Genomic DNA, 8,646 nt, shown 5'->3' on the forward strand with positions numbered 1-8,646 from the left:
GCTAGAATCAAACTTATTATTCCCATTATTGTTCTTGTTGTTATTTTCATGATTGTCATACACTTTACCCTTTCCCTTGGGTTTCTCTTGTTTGTAAGAGCCCTTGCCCTTAACAAACAAAATTTCCCCACTCCCTTTAGTCTTTCTAGAAGCCAATAACTATGACTCCCTATTCTTTAGAGCATCAATACATTGCTCCAGGGTAATGTTTTGACAATCATATTTAATTGAATTCTTAACAACAAGATAGTCATTATGAAGGGAATTTAACAAGATAATAGACAGGTCTTGGTCATCCAATTTGCTCTTCTCCCCAGTACTAGCTAAATCTTGAACCAATTTCTTAAACACATCTAGGTTCTTATCTAGACTGATAGCAGGGTCCATTTTAAACCCAAACAATCTTTCTTTTAGATAGATCCTATTACCTAGGTTCTTTTTTTGGTAAATTTGTTCAAGCTTATTCCACACCTTGACAAGGGTATTGTCCTCTTCATCTAAACACCTGATTACACCATCAGTAATGTTCCAAAGCATGCAACCTATTGCATTCTCCATCACTTCAGTCCTCCACACAAGATCAATGCTTTCGAAGAAAGTGTCTGGATCATCTATTGACCTAAGGAGTTTCTGTTGTTGTGAAATCCCCCGGATTTCTAACCCGTTAACCTATGGTTTCAGGACCGCGAACCCGGGCCTTGAGTCGGCAACAACTGTGGACCATTCGAGTTGAGCCCGAAGGTTCGAAGGAGGACCAAATGATCGTGAATGAACCTAGTGATGATTTGATAACTCTCATGGAGTTTAAAAGAAGAGAGAAGATTCATCACGATGGTGTTAAAAGGCGGTTTTGGCATATTCGTAGATCGGCGATGGATAATCCAATTGAGACAAATAAGGTATCAAATCGAAGATCGTCGAAATACCTTTCCAGCGAGCTAAAATTTACTGAATTCCGAGTCCGTTTGGGGGTCCAACCATGGACGGAAAGTTGGGCCGGTTGGGTGAACCAATCCCCCACCCTATTTTCTATTTAGGGGCAAAAACGGAATTTCGGATTCTTAAACCCTATTTTATGTTTTAACTCATCCGTAGCCGCATTTTATTTTACAAGAACGACTTTGAGGCTGCGGGAAGAGGAGAAACGAAAGAGGGGGCGATTTCCATTCTTCCGGAGGCATTCTGTGATTCGAATCTTCAAGAAAATTTCAAGAAAGGTTAGTTTTATTTAATCCTTCTCTCACTCACAATTTTGTGAGTACTTTCTCTCCTTACCTTTTGAGGAATCTTGAAAGGGAAGCATGTTTAGGTTGATAGCTTATTTCTCAATTTTCATTTTAATGTCGCTTTCTAATAAATGAGTTATTGGTGCAATCCCATGATAAGGGTGATTCATTTTGACTCTCTAGGTTACCCACTGGTGATTTATGAGAGCCAATTTGGGGCACTTTGATTTAGGTCAAATTAAATCAAATTGAGAACACCCTTGTGATCTCTTTATTTCCAATTAATTTTTCCCCACAATTTCATTTCATTTCGACTTCAATTAAAGACAAAATTATAACTTTTAGCCGATTTAGGTTAAAAGGGTGAGTTAAAACCTAGAGTTCTATTTGAGGTTGTTACGGGAATATTTTTACATATTTTACTAAACCCAAATTAACGGGAATATTTTTACATATTTTACTAAACCCAAATTAACTCTTATTTTTATTTGGTTAATCCTTTTGCATGATTAGGATAAATTACCCAAAGGTTATTTCCTTATGGGAAGAGATATTGATCTGTGGAGAAATATCAAAGTAAAAGGTGAGGAATAACCAACCCATTATATTGAATTGATTGTTGTTGTTTTATATCTTTTGATAAATATGAATTGTCATAATATATGTTTATCATTATTACTTATGATGTTGCTTCTTGCTGTGAAATATATTAATGTTGTTATGATATGGAATGTGAATGTATGTGAAGGGAGAAGAGAAATATTATTATTTCTTCTACCTTGTATTATCTGTTTGGGTTGTGGGTTCGCCCATCGCCCTAGTTATGTGATTGCTTAGTTGTGGTTGGAGAATGGGGAATGCCCTATGGTGGTATAGGATACCAGAGGAGGCGGTATGGGACGCATTCCTATGGTGCCCTTGGCGCTTTCCCTAACTACTGGTTGGCATATTTAGGGCATGTCTAGAAGTGTTGGGCTATGTGACCTCTTGAGTACTACTACTCTTCCGGCAGGGGTATTGAAGCCGGTTAACCCGTGATGGTAGTGGCTGGGTCCTGTATCGAGCAGGCCCACTATCATCATTGAGAGGTAGGGTTGCATATAACAGATAAGGGCTCATGGGCACTCAAGACCGGTGAAACGACCCGTGAGAGGACATGGAGATCATCCTGTCTATTATATGTGGATGATCACTGGGTTAAGGGATGTAATCCAACAGATGCCTCCCGTTGAGGATTACATTCATAGGTGGGAAGGTATTGAATCAACAGAGCACTAGGCGTGAGGGGAGATATCCGGACCATTGTAGTACGAGACTGTATGACCCTGCACTGGGCTTAGGTTTGTCCCTGACACGCGCCAGATCTTATACCAATGGTGATGTGAGAGAGTGGTGACTTAATCCCCAACCATGGCTCGATGAGACTTTACCCAACAGCCGCGGAGAACCCAACAGACGTGCTTAAGTGCCGTGAGGGAAGAGTGATGAGACTGCCCAAAGAAGACTAGTGTTTGACTTAATGTGTGTCTACTTTAGAGACTACATTATAGAGTTAGGAATCTCATATCATCACTTTGCATTTGTTTATTTATATTATTAAATACATGTTTGTCTTATGAATGTTGAAATTGGAATTGTATGAAGATATGATGTGATTGTGTTACCTCACTGAGTTCTATGAACTCATTCCTTTATTTTGTTGTTTCTTTAGACTGTTCTACAGGTCATGAGGACCCCTTTTTCGTTGAGGATCCCTTATCAGGTGGTTACCCAGACGGTGAAATTGGAGACGAAGTGGAGGCACATGACTCTTCCTGTTCCTGCCAAGACTGCTCTTATGGAGAGTCTTCTCCTTAGAATTCTTTAGATTATTTCCACTGCAACATTATATATTCTTTCTTTTCGTATAACTCTGATGTTCAGTTTTGAAAGGATTTTGAATATTGTAATCCTTTCTTTTCATTCTTGATTATTAAATACTTGAACTGATTTATCTCTGGTCCATTTAAATTTACTTTATCATGTATTGTATGGAATTGTCCCTGAACCTAGATCTTGCGGTGTATCACCCCCACGGGTATTCGGGTATGACCGGATCCGGCTGGGTGGGGTGTGACAGTTGTGCCATGAGAGCCTTGACTTTTCTTTTCCATATTCCAAAATCCCATGTCCCATCAAACTTCTTTATATCAACCTTGGAACCCCCCATAGGAGTGTCCAAACTTAGGTACCTAGGGTTCTCTCCTAGACCCACAGCTCTGCTAGAGCCAATGGTGACCACACTGGGAGGAGAATCCTCCCTTGGTAGACCAAATCCCTTGCTTAACTCCACTTTGGAGCCGGTAAAATACACCAATCAGTATATACAAGAAAATTAATTCACAATACTGATATCCAATTCTGAAAAAGAAAGATTATAATAATCAAGCATTAATCAATCATACTTTATTGGCTAATAACATACAATATTCAGTAGCATTAATTCAAGCAATTGTTAACATAATAGGCCAATACAAACCAAATAAAGTGCCAATGTTAACAACCGAATATAATAATGCAGTCTTTTATATGAATTTCTAGCAAACATATAAACAGTGATTAATTAAACATTAAACATATCAGAATTACTTCTCAAACATAGGTTAACCTAATTACAAAATTAAAACCAAGTCATACATATGAACTGAATGCATATAGTTAGGTTATAAGGTAGCAGAAGCATATATGTATAACCAGAAATTAAAATTGCAATAAACCTACATACTATATAAGATCAAACAATCAAATTATATGTAAAACCATACATAAACCCTAATTTGATTCCCTCTAATCACCTGTCACAAGGCTCTGATGCCAATCCGTGATCGCAGGTTGGTGATAGACTGTATAAATTACCTAATCTAAGCAAGAAGAAGACAAGAGAGAATTGATTACGGAGTTCAGTTCTTACGAACCTACATCTCCGGGACTCTAGATAGAATCTGATCCACTATGGGTTGAAAAACTTACAAACGTCAAGGAAAAAGAAATGTACAAGGATAACCCTATAATGACAACCAATGGTGCTCAAACCTCCATCGAGTCTCCCTCTTCTTGTGATGAACACAAGCCCTTCAGAATCTCCTCAAAGAACCTTCAAGATCGAATAATTGAGGCGAAACCAAAGAGTTGAAGCAGCCATGGACGAATTGCAGAGAGCTCAGAAAACCCCAAATCGTGATTTACAGAACATATGATTTGAACCAGCCCAAAAGCCTCATATACAAACAAGTGAACCAGCTGGTTCAACAGAAAATCACTTAATCCATGTAAAATACCCAGATTACCCTTACAGGAATAGATGAGGAGCTTAAATAGTATGAGCTGATTGTTATGGGGAGTTGGATTGCCTTGCTGCATGTATATCCTTTCTATGATGTTCATCAGATATGCATTGGTTACAGCTTGCCATAACGGGGCTCCATAGCCATATACCAAGTCAGTCGGGGGAGTGCATTGGCCGTTATGGATTTGACTCCAGATTTCTCGCTTGGAGTGGACATGGTGCTTAATTAGCGAGTCTTAGTCATAATGGTCAACGGAATTTTTGGATTCTATAATAGTCTAGCTACTAGATTGCTTGCTGAGCTTCATCCTACATGTGTTAAAGGAGGAGGAACTCAAGTCTTGGATGTTGTCATGTTGGTAGGGTGTCTTATATCTTCAACTCGAGTTGTTGCCCTACATTCCCGGACATAGGGTGAAGCCCCCTAGTTCACTCAGGGTTGATCTGGTCAAGGGTGTTGAGCCTAGTTGAACCAATGGTTTGGGATCGAGCTATATGACTCGGTGGAAAGAGGCATAACAGAGAGAGAGAAAATTGAGAAACTAAGTGTAGGAACTCTATTTCAGTTTGAATGAATTTCTTCCACACTCAAATGTGGGTGGAAGGTTTGTATATATATATATATATATATATATATATATATATATATATATATATATATATATATATATATATATATATATATATATATATATATATATATATATATATATATATAATATTTGAGTTACAACCAATTTACAATTTGAATTTTATAGGTCTCTTGTAGTGATATAGTGATACACTTTAATCATAACTCGATCTCCTCTTGATCAGTTGGAGATAAGATCAGTTGAGGATAAGGTTGGTTATGGTGGATTTGAACTTGAATTTGACAAATTCAAATTTGAAGATGATTCTGTTACACTCCTCCACAAGCAAAACAGTCAGTTGCATACTGTGAGCTTGTCTCATAAAGTCCTAAACCTTGAAGCACACTAACCTTTGGTGAGAATATCTGCCAATTGATCATGAGTAGATACAAAAGGAATTTGAAGCTTGTTGGCTACACCTGCTTCCCCCACAAAATGGTAATCAATTTATATGTGTTTTGTACGTGCATGGAATAGTGGATTAGCGGCAAGGTATGTGGCTCCAATGTTGTCAAAGTAGAGTGTTGGAGGTGGAGTATGCAGGCCTAGATCTTGTAGTAGCTGATCAATCCAGATTAGGCCTGCAAAAGCATTGGCAATTGCTTTGTACTCAAACTCAGTGGAGGACTGTGCAACAGTTCGTTACTTCTTCGAACTCCAAGATATCAAGTTTGGGCCCAAATAAATACAATAATCACTTGTTGAACAGTGATCCTCTATGCACCTAGCCAAGTCAGCATCATTATATGTTGTGAGATGAAGAGAGGTGGTTGGCTGAAATAAGATGCCATGATTGGGTGTATCCTTTAAATATCGTAGGATACGTTTGATGGCAGACCAGTGATCAACAGTAGGATTGTAAATGTACTGGGCATAACTTGTTCACATAATAGGCAATGTCTGGCCGTGTAAGAGTTAGGTATTGTAGTGCCCCAACAATACTTCTATATTTAGTTGGGTCATTGAAGACTTCTTTGTCCGAAGGATTCTTTGAGCTTGTTGATGATGGTGTAGGCATAGGTTTTGCATCAATCATGTTGGATCGCCGTAACAAATCTGTTGTATACGCCGTTTGAGAGAGATTGAGTCCTACCTTTGAACTTTCCACTTCCACCCCTAAAAAGTAGTTTAGCAAACCAAGATCCTTAATTGCAATTCCTTAGCTAGTGTACCAATAAGATATCCGACCAAGTTGATAGTCGGTCTAGTTACTATGATGTCGTCAACATACATCAACATATAGATAACTTGTTTGTGAAGAACTCTCACATATAGAGCAATGTTAGATAAAGAAGTTTTAAATCCAAGAGAGACTAAGACAGTCCCAAGACGATGAAACCACGACCATGGGTCCTGCTTCAAACCATATAAAGCCTTCTTGAGTCAGTAGACATGATGAGGTAAGGCTGAGTCAATGAAGCCCTGAGGTTGAGTCATGAAAACTTGTTCTTGTAGTTGACAATTTAGGAAGTTTGAACATCTAATGGATGAAGAACCCATCCTCTAGAGATCGCAATTGATATGACAGTCGGAATAGTAGTAGGTTTGACTATGACAGTGAATGTTTCAAACTAGTCAAGTCCCTCTCTCTAATGAAACCCCTTGGCCACTAACCTAGCCTTGTATCTAGATATGAATCCATTAGGGTTTCTTTCGATTTAGAAAACTCAGTTGTCGCCAACTAAGTTCATCGTTGGTTAGTATGGAACCAATTCCGAAGTGCCATTTTCTAAAACGGCATTAAATTCTTCACTCATGGCCATCCTCCATTTTGGATCTTTGCTTGTTGTAGTGTAAGAAGGGGGCTCAATCTCACTGATTCTAGGACTTTTGGTGACCATCAGAGATTCAATTTTGTCACTGGTTTGACAATTCTAGCCTTGGCTCAAGTTGCATTGAATGGTTAGTAGGCGGTGGTGGTAGATTGGGTATCGTTGGAGTAGGTAAGTGGGCTACAGGTTCAATTGGGGTTGAGTTTTGGTCAGAGCCAATGGGCTAGATTTATAAGTCAGGTTAGGGGGTGGGCCTAGAAGTGGGTGGGATTGTGGGTATTAGGTTTGGCGCGGGTAATGAAGTTGTGGAAGTAGTAATATTGTAGGTGAACAAAGTGGGTTGGACTCTCTTAGATATGGTTTTGGTATGGAGAAGGGAAAAAGATGCACATCAAAGGTAACATGCCTGGAGATATATGTGTACCCTATGGAAGGATCATAACACTTGTCCCCTTCGTAAGGACGAAGCCATGGATGGCAAGCACACCCAGAAGTTCGAGGAATGTAATCTAGGTCCTTCTAAAAAAGAACTTGAAATGGTGATTTGTTTTCAAAACTGGTGTAGGAAGTCGATTAATAAGATATGCTGTCGTCTTATAGGCCTCTGGCCATATTTTTGTGGGATTGAGGCTCGTTCAAAGAAAGAAAGACCTGTTTCAACTACATGGTGGTGCTTGCTTTATGCCCTCCCATTTTTTTTAGACGTGTGGGGGCATGATTACTGATGTGAAATACCTTTAGCTTGAAAAAATGTATCAAATGCTTGGTACCCTGGTGCACCATCAGATTGAAAAATTTTAGCCTTTGCATGTTCACAATATGCAAATAGAATTTATGAAAAATTGGAACTGCCTCAAATTGGCCTACAAGAGGATAAACCCAAACAAATCTACTGAAGTCATCTGTAAAGGAAATATAATAACAATACCCATGAACTGAGAGAAAGGGAGAAGCGCCCCATCTATCTGAATGAATTAACTAAAAAGGAAATGATGATCTATATGAATTTAATGCAGAAGTAATTTATGTTGATTAGGCCAACTGACAAGCAGCAAACTGAAGATAAAGTGGAGGTCAATGAAGGTAGATGTGAACTACGAAATATGAAATCCAAGCATTTGACAGAAAGGTGCCCAAGTCTATTATGCCACACATCGTTGGATGCTCTTTCGCCAACATAAACTGAGGGAGGGATGGGTGCACTGTTGAGCCGATATAGTCCTTTTATCAATGGTGCCTTGAAGTAGTACTTCCCCATTTGAGGATCCTTCAAGCAACAAGAATGGGGATTAAACTTCACAATAACATTGTTGTCATCAGTAAACTTGCTAATAGAAAACAAATTTTTAAGTAATTTGAGGAACATGCAACACATCATTTAATAGCAAATTTCAAGTAGAAGGATTAATAGTTTTTCCAACATGTTTGATTAACAAACCTGCCTCAGTACCAATGTCGATCTAATTAGTGCCAGTGTATCTGGTTGCAAATTTGGTAGGTTAGAGGTGATACAATGTGATGCACCTAAGTCTAAATACCAATGTGCATCAAAGGAAGCTGTAGGGGCTCCCATATTGACTTTGGCAATGTCTAGAGAAGGATTTGAGGTGTTGTGAAGGGGCCGATTGTATCTGTGATAGCAAGAAGTTGCTGAATGATTGGGTTTGTTACAGATCTAACAAATAATAACT

Source organism: Hakea prostrata, chromosome 3, assembly GCF_041222555.1.
Source record: "Hakea prostrata isolate BN-2017 chromosome 3, UWA_Hpros_2, whole genome shotgun sequence".
Classification (NCBI taxonomy): domain Eukaryota; kingdom Viridiplantae; phylum Streptophyta; class Magnoliopsida; order Proteales; family Proteaceae; genus Hakea; species Hakea prostrata.